Source organism: Anomalospiza imberbis, unplaced genomic scaffold, assembly GCF_031753505.1.
Source record: "Anomalospiza imberbis isolate Cuckoo-Finch-1a 21T00152 unplaced genomic scaffold, ASM3175350v1 scaffold_242, whole genome shotgun sequence".
Classification (NCBI taxonomy): Eukaryota; Metazoa; Chordata; class Aves; order Passeriformes; family Viduidae; genus Anomalospiza; species Anomalospiza imberbis.
This window is the reverse complement of record NW_027099870.1, coordinates 50,427-70,304: the sequence shown is the minus strand read 5'-3', so window position 1 is coordinate 70,304 and position 19,878 is coordinate 50,427. Positions and strand designations below refer to the sequence as shown.

Genomic DNA, 19,878 nt, shown 5'->3' with positions numbered 1-19,878 from the left:
TCGAACTTGTCTGAACAATTCTCCCAGCCATAGTCCTAGTGGCACTAGCACTACCATCCCTACGAATCCTTTATATAATAGACGAAATTAATGAACCAGACCTAACCTTAAAAGCTATTGGTCACCAATGATATTGATCGTACGAGTACACCGACCTAAAAAATATCACATTCGACTCCTACACGATCCCCACAACGGACCTCCCCCTAGGCCACTTCCGACTACTAGAAGTAGACCATCGTGTTGTAATCCCCATAAGCTCTACCATCCGGGTCATCGTCACCGCTGACGACGTACTTCACTCATGAGCAGTCCCCAGCCTAGGCGTGAAAACCGATGCAATCCCAGGTCGCCTCAACCAAACCTCCCTATTCGCCTCCCGACCCGGAGTGTTCTACGGACAGTGCTCAGAGATCTGCGGGGCTAATCACAGCTTCATACCCATTGTAGTAGAATTGACCCCACTAGCCAACTTCGAGAGCTGATCCTCATCAATTTCATCCTAAATACCCCAATCATTAAGAAGCTATGAACTAGCATTAGCCTTTTCAGCTAAAGAAAGAGGACCGTCTCCTCCTTAATGAAATGCCCCAACTAAACCCAGGCCCCTGATTTTTTATTATGCTCATCTCATGGTTCACATTCTCCATGATTATTCAACCTAAAATCTTAACCTTTGTCTCACCAAACCCTCCCACTAACAAAGTTCCAACCCCCCCAAGCACCACCCCCTGAATCTGACCATGCACCTAAACTTTTTTGACCAATTCTCAAGCCCATCCCTCCTAGGAATCCCCCTAATTCTTATCTCCCTAACATTCCTTGCCCTGCTATTACCCTCCATAGACAACCGATGAATCACTAACCGACTCTCAACCCTACAGCTATGATTCGTCAACATAGTGACAAAACAACTAATAACCCTATTAAATAAAAAAGGGCACAAATGAGCCCTAATCTTAACCTCCCTAATAATCTTCCTCCTACTAATTAACCTACTAGGGCTATTACCCTACACATTCACCCCAACCACTCAACTATCCATAAGCCTGGCACTAGCCTTCCCCCTATGACTTGCCACCCTGCTAACAGGACTACGAAACCAACCCTCCACATCCCTAGCCCACCTCCTGCCAGAAGGAACTCCCACACCACTAATCCCAGCTCTAATTATAATCGAAACAACCAGCCTACTCATTCGACCCCTAGCCCTGGGAGTACAACTAACAGCAAACCTCACAGCAGGCCACCTATTAATTCAACTCATTTCCACAGCCACAATAGCTTTAGCCTCAACAATACCAGCAGCCTCACTCCTAGCCCTACTAGTCCTCTTCTTATTAACTATGCTGGAAATCGCAGTAGCAATAATTCAAGCTTACGTCTTCGTCCTTCTACTAAGCCTCTACCTACAAGAAAACATCTAACCACAATGACCCACCAAGCACACTCTTATCATATAGTAGACCCCAGCCCATGGCCCATTTTAGGAGCAGCCGCTGCCCTCCTAACCGCCTCAGGACTAACAATATGATTTCACTATAACTCCCCTTGACTCCTAGCCCTAGGCTTACTCTCCACTACCCTAGTCATATTCCAATGATGACGAGACATCGTACGAGAAAGCACATTCCAAGGACACCATACCCCAACCGTCCAAAAAAGCCTCCGATATGGCATAGCCTTATTCATCACATCAGAGGCCTTCTTCTTCCTAGGGTTCTTTTGAGCCTTCTTCCACTCAAGCCTACCCCCCACCCCAGAACTAGGAGGACAATGACCGCCAGTTGGAATTAACCCCTAAACCCCATGGATGTTCCACTCCTGAACACCACAATCCTTCTAGCCTCAGGAGTCACCGTCACATGGGCCCACCACAGTATTATAGAAGCCAATCGAAAGCAAGCAATCCACGCCCTACTCCTAACAGTACTCCTAGGACTTTACTTCACAGCCCTCCAAGCCATAGAATACTACGAAGCCCCCTTCTCCATCGCTGACGGAGTCTACGGCTCCACCTTCTTCGTCGCTACCGGATTCCACGGCCTTCATGTAATTATTGGCACCACCTTCCTGCTAGTATGCCTTCTACGTTTAATCAAATACCACTTTACGCCAAACCACCATTTCGGCTTTGAAGCAGCAGCATGATACTGACACTTCGTAGACGTCGTATGACTACTCCTATACATTTCCATCTACTGATGAGGATCTTACTCTTCTAGTATATTAATTACAATCGACTTCCAATCCTTAAAATCTGGTTTAAACCCAGAGAAGAGTAATAAACATAATCCTGTTCATATTCATTACATCTCTAGCCCTAAGCATCCTACTAACTTTACTAAACTTTTGAATTACCCAAACAAATCCAGACCCAGAAAAACTATCCCCATACGAATGCGGATTTGACCCTTTAGGATCTGCCCGACTACCATTCTCAATCCGCTTCTTCCTAGTAGCCATTATATTCCTTCTGTTCGACTTAGAAATCGCCCTACTCCTCCCCCTACCATGAGCAATCCAACTTCAACACCCTACTACCACCCTAACATGAATCACCTCCCTCATCCTACTCTTAACACTAGGACTGGTATACGAATGGATTCAAGGAGGACTAGAATGAGCAGAATAACAGAAAGTTAGTCTAACCAAGACAGTTGATTTCGACTCAACAAATTATAGTTACAACCCTATAACTTTCTCCATGCCCTACCTCCACTTAAGCTTCTACTCAGCCTTCATCCTAAGCTGCCTAGGCCTAGCCTTTCACCGAACCCATCTAATTTCTGCCCTACTATGTCTGGAAAGCATAATACTATCTATGTACATCGCCTTAACCATATGACCTATCCAAATGCAAGCACCATCATTCATCATCCTGCCTATCATCATACTAACCTTTTCCGCCTGCGAAGCAGGTACCGGTCTGGCCCTACTAGTAGCCTCCACTCGAACCCACGGCTCCGACCACTTACACAACTTTAACCTACTACAATGCTAAAAATCATCATCCCAACCGCTATACTTCTCCCACTAACCGTCCTAACCACACACAAACACCTGTGAACTAACATTACCACTCATAGCCTACTAATCGCCGCCATCAGCCTCCAATGACTAGCTCCAACATATTACCCAAACAAAGGACTAACCCCCTGAACTGCTGTAGACCAAATCTCCTCCCCACTGCTAGTCCTATCGTGCTGATTACTTCCACTAATAATCATAGCAAGCCAAAACCACCTAGAACAAGAACCCATCATCCGCAAACGAATCTTTGCCACTACAATTATTCTAGCCCAACTCTTCATCCTAACAGCCTTCTCCGCCTCAGAATTAATATTATTTTACATCGCATTCGAAGCAACCTTAGTCCCCACCCTAATCCTCATCACACGATGAGGTAACCAACCAGAACGCCTGAACGCCGGTGTTTATCTCCTATTCTACACACTTGCCAGCTCCCTCCCTCTACTAATCGCCATCCTACATCTACAAAACCTAATTGGCACACTATACCTCCCAATGATTAAACTATCCCATCCTACACTTAACAATTCGTGATCTGGCCTAGCAGCAAGCATAGCCCTACTACTAGCCTTCATGGTCAAGTCCCCTCTATACGGCCTTCACCTCTGACTGCCTAAAGCCCACGTAGAAGCCCCAGTCGCCGGCTCCATACTACTAGCAGCCCTACTACTAAAGCTTGGAGGATACGGAATTATACGAGTCACCATACTAGTAAACCCACCATCAAACAACCTCCACTACCCTTTCATTACCCTCGCATTATGAGGAGCAGTAATAACTAGCGCCACCTGTCTATGACAAACTGACCTAAAAGCACTAATCGCCTACTCATCAGTCAGCCACATAGGCCTAGTCGTAGCCGCAACCATAATCCAAACCCAATGAGCATTCTCAGGAGCAATAATACTGATAGTCTCACACGGCCTAACCTCCTCAATGCTGTTCTGCTTAGCCAACACCAACTACGAACGAACCCATAGCCGGATCCTCTTACTCACACGAGGACTGCAACCCCTCCTACCACTAATAACCATCTGATGACTATTAGCCAACCTTACAAACATAGCCCTCCCACCAACAACAAACTTGATGGCAGAACTAACAATTGTAATTTCACTATTCAACTGATCCTCCTTCACAATTATCCTAACAGGAGTTGCAATACTACTCACCGCGTCATACACACTACATATATTCATAACAACCCAGCGAGGAGCACTACCATCTCACATCACATCAATGCAAAACTCCTCCACACGAGAGCACCTCCTCATAACCCTGCACGCAATTCCCATACTCTTACTGATCCTAAAACCCGAACTCATCTCAGGTATGCCTATATGCAGGTATAGTTTCAACCAAAACATTAGACTGTGATTCTAAAAATAGAAGTTAGACCCTTCTTGCCTGCCGAGGGGAGGTTTAACAAACGGGAACTGCTAACTCTCGCATCTGAGTATAAAACCTCAGCCCCCTTACTTTCAAAGGATAGCAGTAATCCAATGGTCTTAGGAACCATCCACCTTGGTGCAAATCCAAGTGAAAGTAATGGACCTCCCACTAGTCCTAAACACATTTACACTCCTAACCCTGGCCACCTTATCCACCCCAATCCTCTTCCCACTATTGTCAGACAACCTTAAAAATACCCCAGCTACCATCACAAGCACAGTAAAAGCTTCCTTCCTAATCAGCACCATCCCTATAATAATTCATATCCACTCAGGTACAGAAAGCCTGACCTCTCTCTGAGAGTGAAAATTTATCATAAACTTCAAAATCCCAATCAGCCTAAAAATAGATTTCTACTCCCTCACTTTCTTCCCAATCGCCCTATTCGTATCATGATCTATCCTACAATTTGCAACATGATACATAGCCTCAGACCCGTACATTACAAAATTCTTTACGTATCTCCTACTCTTCCTAATAGCCATACTCATCCTAATCATCACCAACAACCTATTCGTCCTGTTCATCGGCTGAGAAGGGGTAGGAATTATATCCTTCCTTCTAATCAGCTGATGACACGGTCGAGCAGAAGCCAACACCGCCGCCCTACAAGCTATCCTTTATAACCGAATCGGAGACATCGGACTTATCTTAGCCATGGCATGACTGGCCTCTACCATAAATACATGAGAAATTAACCAATTATCCTCATCCTCTCCAACCCCAACACTACCCCTACTAGGCTTCATTCTAGCTGCAGCTGGCAAATCCGCACAATTCGGCCTACAGCCATGACTACCCGCTGCCATAGAAGGGCCCACCCCTGTATCAGCCCTCCTCCACTCCAGCACAATAGTAGTAGCCGGAATTTTCCTACTAATCCGAACCCACCCTCTATTCCACAACAACCAAACCGCCCTCACACTATGCCTATGCCTCGGAGCCGTATCGACCCTATTCGCAGCCACATGCGCCCTCACCCAAAACGACATTAAAAAAATTATCGCCTTCTCAACCTCAAGTCAACTAGGCCTAATAATAGTTACCATCGGCCTAAACCTCCCAGAACTAGCTTTCCTCCACATCTCAACCCATGCCTTCTTCAAAGCTATACTCTTCCTCTGTTCAGGTTCCATCATCCACAACCTAAATGGTGAACAAGACATCCGAAAAATAGGAGGATTACAAAAAATATTACCAACAACCACCTCCTGCCTCACCATCGGAAACCTAGCCTTCATAGGAATGCCATTCCTAGCAGGATTTTACTCAAAAGACCAAATTATCGAAAACCTAAACATATCCTACCTAAATGCCTGAGCCCTTATCCTAACCCTCCTAGCCACATCCTTTACCGCAGTATACACAATTCGTATAACCATATTAGTCCAGGCAGGTCTCGTTCGACTCTCCCCTCTTACCCCAATAAACGAAAACAACCCAGCAATTATCTCCCCCATCACCCGCCTAGCATTAGGAAGTATTACAGCAGGCTTCCTAATTACCTCATTCATCACCCCAACAGAAACACCCCCAACAACCATACCACTATACATCAAAATCACAGCATTAGTGGTAACAGCCCTAGGAATTGCCCTAGCTCTGGAGATCTCAAAAATAACCCAAGCCCACATTATACCAAAACAAACAGCCCTACATAACTTCTCCACATCCCTAGGATCCCCTACAACCCCTTAATTCACCGCCTCAGCATAACCTCCTCCCTAAAATGAAGCCAAAACATCCCTTTACATCTAATTGACCTATCCTGATTCAAAGCACTAGGACCTGAAGGGCTGGCCAGACTCCAAATAGCAGCATCCAAAACCACCACAACCCTACACTCCGGACAAATCAAAGCCTATCTAGGATCAGTTATCCTATCCATCACCATTATCCTCATCTCCACTTACAGACATAACCTAATGGCCCCAAATCTTCGAAAAAACCACGAACTACTCAAAATCATCAACAACGCCCTAACTGACCTCCCCACACCATCAAACATTTCAACATGGTGAAACTTCGGGTCTCTACTAGGCCTCTGCTTAATTACTCAAATCGTCACAGGCCTCCTACTAGCCATGCACTACACGGCAGACACTTCCCTAGCTTTCGCTTCAGTCGCCCACATATGCCGAGACGTACAATTTGGCTGACTCAACCGTAACCTCCACGCAAACGGAGCCTCACTTTTCTTCATCTGCATCTACCTCCACATCGGCCGAGGAATCTACTACGGCTCATACCTCAACAAAGAAACCTGAAACGTCGGAGTCATCCTCCTACTCACCCTCATAGCAACCGCCTTCGTAGGATACGTCCTACCATGAGGCCAAATATCATTCTGAGGAGCTACAGTCATCACTAACCTCTTTTCAGCAATTCCCTACATTGGCCAAACACTGGTAGAGTGGGTTTGGGGGGGATTCTCAGTAGACAACCCAACCCTCACCCGATTCTTTGCCCTTCACTTCCTCCTACCTTTCGTCATCGCAGGCCTCACCCTAGTCCACCTAACATTCCTACATGAAACAGGCTCAAACAACCCTCTAGGCATCCCATCAGACTGCGACAAAATCCCATTCCACCCTTACTACACCACAAAGGACATCCTAGGATTCGCACTAATACTAACCCTCCTAGTCTCCCTAGCTCTATTCTCCCCCAACACACTGGGAGACCCAGAAAACTTCACACCTGCTAACCCACTAGCCACGCCCCCCCCACATTCAACCCGAATGATACTTCCTATTTGCATATGCTATCCTACGCTCCATCCCAAACAAACTAGGGGGAGTCTTAGCCCTAGCCGCCTCAATTCTAGTCCTATTCCTCCTGCCTCTACTTCACACATCCAAACTACGATCAATAACCTTCCGCCCCAACTCACAAATCCTATTTTGAACATTAGTCGCCAACGTTCTAGTCCTAACCTGAGTCGGCAGCCAACCGGTAGAACATCCATTCATTATCATCGGCCAACTAGCCTCAATTTCCTACTTCACCATCATTCTAGTTTTATTCCCTCTCGCAGCCGCACTAGAAAACAAGATGTTAAAACTGTAATCCACTCTAATAGTTTATAAAAACATTGGTCTTGTAAACCAAAGATTGAAGACTACACCTCTTCTTAGAGACCACCATCAAATCAGAAAGGAAGGGTTCAAACCTCCATCACCAACTCCCAAAGCTGGCGCTTTCAACTAAACTACTTTCTGACCCCCCCCTAAACAGCCCGAATCGCCCCCCGAGACAATCCCCGCACAAGTTCCAGAACCACAAACAAAGTCAACAATAACCCCCACCCCCCAATCATAAGCAACCCAGCCCCCTCCGAATAAAAGACAGACACCCCACTAAGATCCAACTGAACTGACAACAATCCCACACCACTCACCGTACCCCCATTCGCTAACTACCCAAACACACCACTTACAACAAGCCCCACCATAACAACCAGACCCATCCCAAACCCATAACCAACAACCCCCCAACTCACCCAAGCCTCAGGATATGGGTCCGCCGCCAACGACACTGAATAAACAAATACCACCAATATGCCACCCAAATAAACCATCACCAACACCAAAGACATAAAGGACACGCCCAAACTCACCAACCAACCACATCCAGCAACAGCAGCCACAACCAACCCTATCACCCCATAATAGGGAGACGGGTTGGAGGAAACTGCTAGTCCCCCCAAAACGAAATGCAGTCCTAAAAATAAAACGAACTCTATCATATGCTCCTACTCGGCCTTTATCCGAGAACCGCAGCCTGAAAAGCTGCTGTTATAAACTATTAACTACAGAAACGCCTAGATCCAGGGCCCCCCCCTTCCCCCCCCGCATGTTTTTCTCATGCTTCTTAGGGTATGTACAAAATGCATCACACTCTTTGCCCCATCAGGCATATACTGAAATGTAGGACACCCCACATCATACGCTATGGCACTCCACGAAAAGCCCAAACATTATCTCCAAAACTGATGATTTTTGGACAGGTTACCCTCCAGGCACATTCTTGTTTCAGGTACCATACAGCCCAAGTGATCCTACCTCCCTCCCGGTCACAAGCGTTACCCATATCACTAGCAATTTCTTTGCTGTGCATGCTTTCCTCTCTCGTAAACGAGGAATGTCCCTAGACACCTTTGTATTCTCCTAGTCTAGTGAATTCGCCCACCTCCTAGGTAATATTCCAGTCCAACAGCCTTCAAGCACTCCCAAGCCAGAGGGCAAGGTTATTTATTGATCGCGCTTCTCACGAGGCCATAGCTACTCAACGCTAGGGGTATCATCGGTTCTTGGCCAGCGACACATACTTTCCCCCTAAACCCCGAACACTACTTGCTCTTTTGTGCGAGTGGTTGTAACTTCAGGACCATCACTTGCTTCAATCCGTCTCTCTTGCTCTTCACAGATACAAGTGGTCGGTTGAATACTCCTCCCTGATTTCTTTATCGCGGCATACCGACCTCCTACACTTGTTTTTTTTGGCGTCTCTTCAATAAGCCCCTCAAGTGCACTGCAGGTGTTATCTTCCTCTTGACATGTCCATCACATGACCGCCGAGCATATGAATCCCCTACCACCCAGAATGTCATGGTTTTCGGATAAGGTCGTCGCAAACTTGACACTGATGCACTTTGACCCCATTCATGGAGTGCGCGCTAAAACCCTCTCGGGGAGCAGATAGTTTAATGCTTCCCGGACATGCTTATTATTTTACCTATTTCTAGGAACTTACGTTCAAACGCTATTTTACGCATCTTTTTTTTTTATCTTGACATTTTTTTATCACTTTTGTTAAAAAAACAACCGCACTCTCCCTACATTGTCCAAACGTTTACAATTCATTTCTTTTCAATTTATCATCCTCTATAATTTCATTATATTGCAAATTAAAAACTTCATCATCATCATCAAAAAACCAATCCAAAAAATTATAAAAACTACACTTAAACCAACCACCATTTACTAAAAACGCCCGCGCCACAAAAAAAATTTACTCCCTTTATCCCTACCTCCACTACCCACAAAGATCAAACAAAAACATAACATAATCAAACAAACAAATAGCACAAAACCCACTGTCTCTGTAGCTTACAAAAAGCATGACACTGAAGATGTCAAGACGGCTGCCACACAAGCACCCAAAGACAAAAGACTTAGTCCTAACCTTACCGTTAGTTTTTGCTAGGTTTATACATGCAAGTATCCGCATCCCAGTGTAGAAGCCCTGGACACCCCATTAGAGGCAGATAGGAGCGGGTATCAGGCTCACCTCACCGTAGCCCAAGACGCCTTGCAATTGCCACACCCCCACGGGCATTCAGCAGTAGTCAATATTAAGCAATGAGTGTAAACTTGACTTAGCCATAGCAAATTTAGGGTCGGTAAATCCTGTGCCAGCCACCGCAGTCATACAGGAGACCCAAATTAACTTTATAACAGCGTAAAGAGTGCTCACATGCTATCCAAGTAACTAAGACTAAAAAGCAACTAAGCTGTCACAAGCCCATGATGCTGATAAGGCCGCTTTCTCAAAGAAAATCTTAGAACAACGATTAATTGAACTCCACGAAAGCCAGGGCCCAAACTGGGATTAGATACCCCACTATGCCTGGCCCTAAATCTTGATGCTTAAACCTACCCAAGCATCCGCCCGAGAACTATGAGCACCAACGCTTAAAACTCTAAGGACTTGGCGGTGTTCCAAACCCACCTAGAGGAACCTGTTCTGAAATCGATGATCCACGCTACACCTAACCATTTCTTGCCAAAACTGCCTACATACCGCCGTCGCCAGCCCACCTCCCCTGACAGCACAACAGTGGGCGCAATAGCATAACCCGCTAACAAGACAGGTCAAGGTATAGCCTATGGAATGGTAGTAATGAGCTACATTTTCTAGTATAGAACATACGGCAAAGGGACATGAAAATGTCCCTGGAAGGCGGATTTAGCAGTAAAGTGGGACAATCGAGCCCTCTTTAAGCCGGCTCTGGAACATGTACATACCGCCCGTCGCCCTCCTCATAGGAGCCCTTCCCCTCATAAATTAATAAGCTATCCAGCCAAAGAGGAGGTAAGTCGTAACAAGGTAAGTGTACCGGACGGTGTACTTAGATTAACAAGACGTAACTTAACCCAAGTTAAGGTTGCAGATTGCCTCGGAAAGAGGCGTGTCCTTGGAATGTGCAGCAAATCCTCTTTCTTTGCAAACCGCGGTTAGTGTGCAGTGCAGGTACGCTCTCCCCTTGCCAAATGGAGTGGGAAAGCTTTTCGCTAAGCTAGAGATGACTAGAGAAGCAGAAGCGCGGCTCCGGAGCTATCCGGAGGAAAGTGCCGCTTCCCGGCGTCTTTCGGCTTGAAGCGGCGCTCCGGAGCGCTTTGCTGCCGCTCTACTGAGCTGTGCGCGAATTAGCCGCTTCTTCGCCTCCGAGAAGCAGAGATCGCGGTTGCTTGGAAGAGGCGAAGAACGAAGCCGCAAAGAAGCGGGCTTGTGTGCGAAGCCTTCCGACTGCTGGAGGACGGTGGCTGCCGCTCTCCTGCCTCTTGAATTCACTCTCGGCAAGCGAATGGAAAGCGTTCCAGGACAACTTGCCTGGGTTTTGACTTGGTCCTGATGCGTCCCACCTTGGCAAGTCTTGCTCGTCGCCAGAGGCTCCGAGATGCACAGAAGATGGTGGCAGCTGCTGAAAAGAAGGGCAGCGGTGAGTTTGTCGACAAGCAAGAACATAGGCAGCTGCCTGTGCTTGGGAAGGAGCAGCTGCCTGGTTTTGGCAATTGCCTTCACAGCGCCCAGAAGCCCGGTGCTCTGCTGCTTTGTTTTTCGCAGTCAGTCAATTGCACACTAGTCAAGCTGAGCCAGGCTCTTCAGCTTTGCTGCTTTTGAGCATCTGTGCTCCACTTATGCTCTGTGACATCTCTGGAGGTTGTTTGCCTCGCCCAGGCTGGAAAGTGCCCGCTAGTACCTAGAGCTGGGCAGGAGAGGGCAGAGAGCACTTCCATCTGACAGCAGGTTGCAGATTGCCTCGGAAAGAGCCGTGTCCTTGGAATGTGCAGCAAATCCTCTTTCTTTGCAAACCGCGGTTAGTGTGCAGTGCAGGTACGCTCTCCCCTTGCCAAATGGAGTGGGAAAGCTTTTCGCTAAGCTAGAGATGACTAGAGAAGCAGAAGCGCGGCTCCGGAGCTATCCGGAGGAAAGTGCCGCTTCCCAGCGTCTTTCGGCTTGAAGCGGCGCTCCGGAGCGCTCCGCTGCCGCTCTACTGAGCTGTGCGCGAATTAGCCGCTTCTTCGCCTCCGAGAAGCAGAGATCGCAGTTGCTTGGAAGAGGCGAAGAACGAAGCCGCAAAGAAGCGGGCTTGTGTGCCAAGCCTTCCGACTGCTGGAGGACGGTGGCTGCCGCTCTCCTGCCTCTTGAATTCACTCTCGGCAAGCGAATGGAAAGCGTTCCAGGACAACTTGCCTGGGTTTTGACTTGGTCCTGATGCCTCCCACCTTGGCAAGTCTTGCTCGTCGCCAGAGGCTCCGAGATGCACAGAAGACGGTGGCAGCTGCTGAAAAGAAGGGCAGCGGTGAGTTTGTCGACAAGCAAGAACATAGGCAGCTGCCTGTGCTTGGGAAGGAGCAGCTGCCTGGTTTTGGCAATTGCCTTCACAGCGCCCAGAAGCCCGGTGCTCTGCTGCTTTGTTTTTCGCAGTCAGTCAATTGCACACTAGTGAAGCTGAGCCAGGCTCTTCAGCTTTGCTGCTTTTGAGCATCTGTGCTCCACTTATGCTCTGTGACATCTCTGGAGGTTGTTTGCCTCGGCCAGGCTGGCAAGTGCCCGCTAGTACCTAGAGCTGGGCAGGAGAGGGCAGAGAGCACTTCCATCTGACAGCAGGTTGCAGATTGCCTCGGAAAGAGCCGTGTCCTTGGAATGTGCAGCAAATCCTCTTTCTTTGCAAACCGCGGTTAGTGTGCAGTGCAGGTACGCTCTCCCCTTGCCAACTGGAGTGGGAAAGCTTTTCGCTAAGCTAGAGATGACTAGAGAAGCAGAAGCGCGGCTCCGGAGCTATCCGGAGGAAAGTGCCGCTTCCCGGCGTCTTTCGGCTTGAAGCGGCGCTCCGGAGCGCTGCGCTGCCGCTCTACTGAGCTGTGCGCGAATTAGCCGCTTCTTCGCCTCCGAGAAGCAGAGATCGCAGTTGCTTGGAAGAGGCGAAGAACGAAGCCGCAAAGAAGCGGGCTTGTGTGCCAAGCCTTCCGACTGCTGGAGGACGGTGGCTGCCGCTCTCCTGCCTCTTGAATTCACTCTCGGCAAGCGAATGGAAAGCGTTCCAGGACAGCTTGCCTGGGTTTTGACTTGGTCCTGATGCGTCCCACCTTGGCAAGTCTTGCTCGTCGCCAGAGGCTCCGAGATGCACAGAAGACGGTGGCAGCTGCTGAAAAGAAGGGCAGCGGTGAGTTTGTCGACAAGCAAGAACATAGGCAGCTGCCTGTGCTTGGGAAGGAGCAGCTGCCTGGTTTTGGCAATTGCCTTCACAGCGCCCAGAAGCCCGGTGCTCTGCTGCTTTGTTTTTCGCAGTCAGTCAATTGCACACTAGTGAAGCTGAGCCAGGCTCTTCAGCTTTGCTGCTTTTGAGCATCTGTGCTCCACTTATGCTCTGTGACATCTCTGGAGGTTGTTTGCCTCGGGCAGGCTGGAAAGTGCCCGCTAGTACCTAGAGCTGGGCAGGAGAGGGCAGAGAGCACTTCCATCTGACAGCAGGTTGCAGATTGCCTCGGAAAGAGCCGTGTCCTTGGAATGTGCAGCAAATCCTCTTTCTTTGCAAACCGCGGTTAGTGTGCAGTGCAGGTACGCTCTCCCCTTGCCAACTGGAGTGGGAAAGCTTTTCGCTAAGCTAGAGATGACTAGAGAAGCAGAAGCGCGGCTCCGGAGCTATCCGGAGGAAAGTGCCGCTTCCCGGCGTCTTTCGGCTTGAAGCGGCGCTCCGGAGCGCTGCGCTGCCGCTCTACTGAGCTGTGCGCGAATTAGCCGCTTCTTCGCCTCCGAGAAGCAGAGATCGCAGTTGCTTGGAAGAGGCGAAGAACGAAGCCGCAAAGAAGCGGGCTTGTGTGCCAAGCCTTCCGACTGCTGGAGGACGGTGGCTGCCGCTCTCCTGCCTCTTGAATTCACTCTCGGCAAGCGAATGGAAAGCGTTCCAGGACAGCTTGCCTGGGTTTTGACTTGGTCCTGATGCGTCCCACCTTGGCAAGTCTTGCTCGTCGCCAGAGGCTCCGAGATGCACAGAAGACGGTGGCAGCTGCTGAAAAGAAGGGCAGCGGTGAGTTTGTCGACAAGCAAGAACATAGGCAGCTGCCTGTGCTTGGGAAGGAGCAGCTGCCTGGTTTTGGCAATTGCCTTCACAGCGCCCAGAAGCCCGGTGCTCTGCTGCTTTGTTTTTCGCAGTCAGTCAATTGCACACTAGTGAAGCTGAGCCAGGCTCTTCAGCTTTGCTGCTTTTGAGCATCTGTGCTCCACTTATGCTCTGTGACATCTCTGGAGGTTGTTTGCCTCGGCCAGGCTGGAAAGTGCCCGCTAGTAGCTAGAGCTGGGCAGGAGAGGGCAGAGAGCACTTCCATCTGACAGCAGGTTGCAGATTGCCTCGGAAAGAGCCGTGTCCTTGGAATGTGCAGCAAATCCTCTTTCTTTGCAAACCGCGGTTAGTGTGCAGTGCAGGTACGCTCTCCCCTTGCTAACTGGAGTGGGAAAGCTTTTCGCTAAGCTAGAGATGACTAGAGAAGCAGAAGCGCGGCTCCGGAGCTATCCGGAGGAAAGTGCCGCTTCCCGGCGTCTTTCGGCTTGAAGCGGCGCTCCGGAGCGCTCCGCTGCCGCTCTACTGAGCTGTGCGCGAATTAGCCGCTTCTTCGCCTCCGAGAAGCAGAGATCGCAGTTGCTTGGAAGAGGCGAAGAACGAAGCCGCAAAGAAGCGGGCTTGTGTGCCAAGCCTTCCGACTGCTGGAGGACGGTGGCTGCCGCTCTCCTGCCTCTTGAATTCACTCTCGGCAAGCGAATGGAAAGCGTTCCAGGACAACTTGCCTGGGTTTTGACTTGGTCCTGATGCGTCCCACCTTGGCAAGTCTTGCTCGTCGCCAGAGGCTCCGAGATGCACAGAAGACGGTGGCAGCTGCTGAAAAGAAGGGCAGCGGTGAGTTTGTCGACAAGCAAGAACATAGGCAGCTGCCTGTGCTTGGGAAGGAGCAGCTGCCTGGTTTTGGCAATTGCCTTCACAGCGCCCAGAAGCCCGGTGCTCTGCTGCTTTGTTTTTCGCAGTCAGTCAATTGCACACTAGTGAAGCTGAGCCAGGCTCTTCAGCTTTGCTGCTTTTGAGCATCTGTGCTCCACTTATGCTCTGTGACATCTCTGGAGGTTGTTTGCCTCGGCCAGGCTGGCAAGTGCCCGCTAGTAGCTAGAGCTGGGCAGGAGAGGGCAGAGAGCACTTCCATCTGACAGCAGGTTGCAGATTGCCTCGGAAAGAGCCGTGTCCTTGGAATGTGCAGCAAATCCTCTTTCTTTGCAAACCGCGGTTAGTGTGCAGTGCAGGTACGCTCTCCCCTTGCCAACTGGAGTGGGAAAGCTTTTCGCTAAGCTAGAGATGACTAGAGAAGCAGAAGCGCGGCTCCGGAGCTATCCGGAGGAAAGTGCCGCTTCCCAGCGTCTTTCGGCTTGAAGCGGCGCTCCGGAGCGCTCCGCTGCCGCTCTACTGAGCTGTGCGCGAATTAGCCGCTTCTTCGCCTCCGAGAAGCAGAGATCGCAGTTGCTTGGAAGAGGCGAAGAACGAAGCCGCAAAGAAGCGGGCTTGTGTGCCAAGCCTTCCGACTGCTGGAGGACGGTGGCTGCCGCTCTCCTGCCTCTTGAATTCACTCTCGGCAAGCGAATGGAAAGCGTTCCAGGACAGCTTGCCTGGGTTTTGACTTGGTCCTGATGCGTCCCACCTTGGCAAGTCTTGCTCGTCGCCAGAGGCTCCGAGATGCACAGAAGACGGTGGCAGCTGCTGAAAAGAAGGGCAGCGGTGAGTTTGTCGACAAGCAAGAACATAGGCAGCTGCCTGTGCTTGGGAAGGAGCAGCTGCCTGGTTTTGGCAATTGCCTTCACAGCGCCCAGAAGCCCGGTGCTCTGCTGCTTTGTTTTTCGCAGTCAGTCAATTGCACACTAGTGAAGCTGAGCCAGGCTCTTCAGCTTTGCTGCTTTTGAGCATCTGTGCTCCACTTATGCTCTGTGACATCTCTCGAGGTTGTTTGCCTCGGCCAGGCTGGAAGAGCTGGGGCAGGAGAGGGCAGAGAGCACTTCCATCTGACAGCAGTGTTGCAGATTGCCTCGGAAAGAGCCGTGTCCTTGGAATGTGCAGCAAATCCTCTTTCTTTGCAAACCGCGGTTAGTGTGCAGTGCAGGTACGCTCTCCCCTTGCCAACTGGAGTGGGAAAGCTTTTTCGCTAAGCTAGAGATGACTAGAGAAGCAGAAGCGCTGGCTCCGGAGCTATCCGGAGGAAAGTGCCGCTTCCCGGCGCCTTTCGGCTTGAAGCGGCGCTCCGGAGCGCTCCGCTGCCCGCTCTACTGAGCTGTGCGCGAATTAGGCCGCTTCTTCGCCTCCGAGGAAGCAGAGATCGCGGTTGCTTGGAAGAGGCGAAGAACGAAGCCGCAAAGAAGCGGGCTTGTGTGCCAAGCCTTCCGACTGCTGGAGGACGGTGGCTGCCGCTCTCCTGCCTCTTGAATTCACTCTCGGCAAGCGAATGGAAAGCGTTCCAGGGACAACTTGCCTGGGTTTTGACTTGGTCCTGATGCCTCCCACCTTGGCAAGTCTTGCTCGTCGCCAGAGGCTCCGAGATGCACAGAAGACGGTGGCAGCTGCTGAAAAGAAGGGCAGCGGTGCGTTTGTCGACAAGCAAGAACATAGGCAGCTGCCTGTGCTTGGGAAGGAGCAGCTGCCTGGTTTTGGCAATTGCCTTCACAGCGCCCAGAAGCCCGGTGCTCTGCTGCTTTGTTTTTCGCAGTCAGTCAATTGCACACTAGTGAAGCTGAGCCAGGCTCTTCAGCTTTGCTGCTTTTGAGCATCTGTGCTCCACTTATGCTCTGTGACATCTCTGGAGGTGGTTTGCCTCGCCCAGGCTGGAAAGTGCCCGCTAGTACCTAGAGCTGGGCAGGAGAGGGCAGAGAGCACTTCCATCTGACAGCAGCTTGCAGATTGCCTCGGAAAGAGCCGTGTCCTTGGAATGTGCAGCAAATCCTCTTTCTTTGCAAACCGCGGTTAGTGTGCAGTGCAGGTACGCTCTCCCTTGCCAACTGGAGTGGGAAAGCTTTTCGCTAAGCTAGAGACCGACTAGAGAAGCAGAAGCGCGGCTCCGGAGCTATCCGGAGGAAAGTGCCGCTTCCGGCGCCTTTCGGCTTGAAGCGGCGCTCCGGAGCGCTCCCGCTGCCGCTCTACTGAGCTGTGCGCGAATTAGCCGCTTCTTCGCCTCCGAGAAGCAGAGATCGCGGTTGCTTGGAAGAGGCGAAGAACGAAGCCGCAAAGAAGCGGGCTTGTGTGCCAAGCCTTCCCGACTGCTGGAGGGACGGTGGCTGCCGCTCTCCTGCCTCTTGAATTCACTCTCGGCAAGCGAATGGAAAGCGTTCCAGGACAACTTGCCTGGGTTTTGACTTGGTCCTGATGCCTCCCACCTTGGCAAGTCTTGCTCGTCGCCAGAGGCTCCGAGATGCACAGAAGACGGGGCAGCTGCTGAAAAGAAGGGCAGCGGTGAGTTTGTCGACAAGCAAGAACATAGGCAGCTGCCTGTGCTTGGGAAGGAGCAGCTGCCTGGTTTTGGCGATTGCCTTCACAGCGCCCAGAAGCCCGGTGCTCTGCTGCTTTGTTTTTCGCAGTCAGTCAATTGCACACTAGTGAAGCTGAGCCAGGCTCTTCAGCTTTGCTGCTTTTTGAGCATCTGTGCTCCACTTATGCTCTGTGACATCTCTGGAGGTTGTTTGCCTCGGCCAGGCTGGAAAGTGCCCGCTAGTACCTAGAGCTGGGCAGGAGAGGGCAGAGAGCACTTCCATCTGACAGCAGGTTGCAGATTGCCTCGGAAAGAGCCGTGTCCATGGAATGTGCAAGCAAATCCTCTTTCTTTGCAAACCGCGGTTAGTGTGCAGTGCAGGTACGCTCTCCCCTTGCCAACTGGAGTGGGAAAGCTTTTCACTAAGCTAGAGACGACTAGAGAAGCAGAAGCGCGGCTCCGGAGCTATCCGGAGAAAGTGCCGCTTCCCGGCGCCTTTCGGCTTGAAGCGGCGCTCCGGAGCGCTCCGCTGGCGCTCTACTGAGCTGTGCGGCGAATTAGCCGCTTCTTCGCCTCCGAGAAGCAGAGATCGCGGTTGCTTTGGAAGAGGCGAAGAACGAAGCCGCAAAGAAGCGGGCTTGTGTGCCAAGCCTTCCGACTGCTGGAGGACGGTGGCTGCCCGCTCTCCTGCCTCTTGAATTCACTCTCGGCAAGCGAATGGAAAGCGTTCCAGGACAACTTGCCTGGGTTTTGACTTGGTCCGGATGCGTCCCACCTTGGCAAGTCTTGCTCGTCGCCAGAGGCTCCGAGATGCACAGAAGACAGTGGCAGCTGCTGAAAAGAAGGGCAGCGGTGAGTTTGTCGACAAGCAAGAACATAGGCAGCTGCCTGTGCTTGGGAAGGAGCAGCTGCCTGGTTTTGGCAATTGCCTTCACAGCGCCCAGAAGCCCGGTGCTCTGCTGCTTTGTTTTTCGCAGTCAGTCAATTGCACACTAGTGAAGCTGAGCCAGGCTCTTCAGCTTTGCTGCTTTTGAGCATCTGTGCTCCACTTATGCTCTGTAACATCTCTGGAGGTTGTTTGCCTCGGCCAGGCTGGAAAGTGCCCGCTAGTACCTAGAGCTGGGCAGAGAGGCAGAGAGCACTTCCATCTGACAGCAGGTTGCAGATTGCCTCAGAAAGAGCCGTGTCCTTGGAATGTGCAGCAAATCTTCTTTCTTTGCAAACCGTGGTTAGTGTGCAGTGCAGGTACGCTCTTCCCTTGCCAAATGGAATGGGAAAGCTTTTCGCTAAGCTAGAGATGACTAGAGAAGCAGAAGCGCGGCTCCGGAGCTATCCAGATGGAAGTGCCGATTTTGTAATTGCCTTCACAGCGCACAGAAGCCCGGTGCTCAGCTGCTTTGTTTTTCCCAGTTAGTGAATTGCGCACTTGTGCGGCAGAAAGCCATTCTTGAGCTCTTGTTTAGTGGAAGTGTATGTGCAAATGTCCAACAGCTGCTAACTCTAATCTTTTTTCTGTCCACCAGTTTTCATAGGTAACTAAGAAGACTATCTAAGAATTGGAAGCCTATATTTTTTTTGCTTGAAGCTCCCATTCTCTCTGCCTCTCCTTTAAAAAATCCTTTTCTAGGAAATGAAATCCAAGAGAAAGTTCTTAAGGCTTGATGTTCAGGCTTTTCAGAAAATTGGGAGTTGCAATTAACTCTTGTCCCTCTCATATTTTTTTTAACTAGAACTGCAAAAGTTAAATTCCCTGTTTCCTAAAGACTTACGGAAATCAATTGGTAGAAGGTATGAGATTGAAGAGGATCACTAATCTGAAAAGAGACCATCATTTAGGTACCTCAGTTGTTGTACAAGTATTTTAACCAGGTGCTGTAGACTTTTCAACAGGGTTTGTACACATTGGTTATCTCTGGGAATATTTTAGGATGTATAGCACATTCATCTTCAAACAGCGCTATCTGCTTTATAGTTATGAATTGCATTTTAATTTTGATTGGAGATGAAAGATTTGTGCTTCAGATCATTTCCAATTCTGATGCATTTCAGTTGATGACAGTTTTTGCTGTCTCCCGGGGACAAGAAAATAGTCTTTGTACCAATACTGAAACCAATTAGTTGGAAAAAATCATTTTCCTCATTCTTTTCGGTCTATTCTAACAGCACAAGGGCAGAACACTGCTATCAGTCTGAGTTGCCCTAGCACTCATGGCTGGCAAACTTGTAGTGGCTAGTATTTGATTTGCACACATTTCAGATGCTGCTTGTTAACTGTTGTGCAGAAGGATCTGTAACTTCTTTTCACAGGAGGACACTCCTGAATTGCTTCACTTGTCTCTGAACCAGAGAACTAAGCTGGCCCTCAGTTTCTGAGATCTTGCTGTGCTAACCCCCAAACTCATTTCCTTCAAAAAAAATGCATTTTCCTTTCAACCAAATCGCTTCATTACTTCATGATGGAATCCCTTGTTCTTAATGTTCTAGGCTCTTGTTTTAGAAGCATAAGAAGATATTCCAGAAGCAGGTGGAACATCTGTCTTAAGTACTATACATCTCTTGGCTTTGGTTCATGGATCATAACATCTGCAGGGAATGGCATTTACAATCAATCTAT

General features: G+C 49.8%; 1 pseudogene; it reads left to right on the top strand.

Moving 5' to 3' along the window:
- The first annotated feature begins 890 nt into the window (after positions 1-890).
- Positions 891-2,216, top strand: LOC137466500 (cytochrome c oxidase subunit 3-like; annotated as a pseudogene).
- The last annotated feature ends 17,662 nt before the right edge of the window (positions 2,217-19,878 follow it).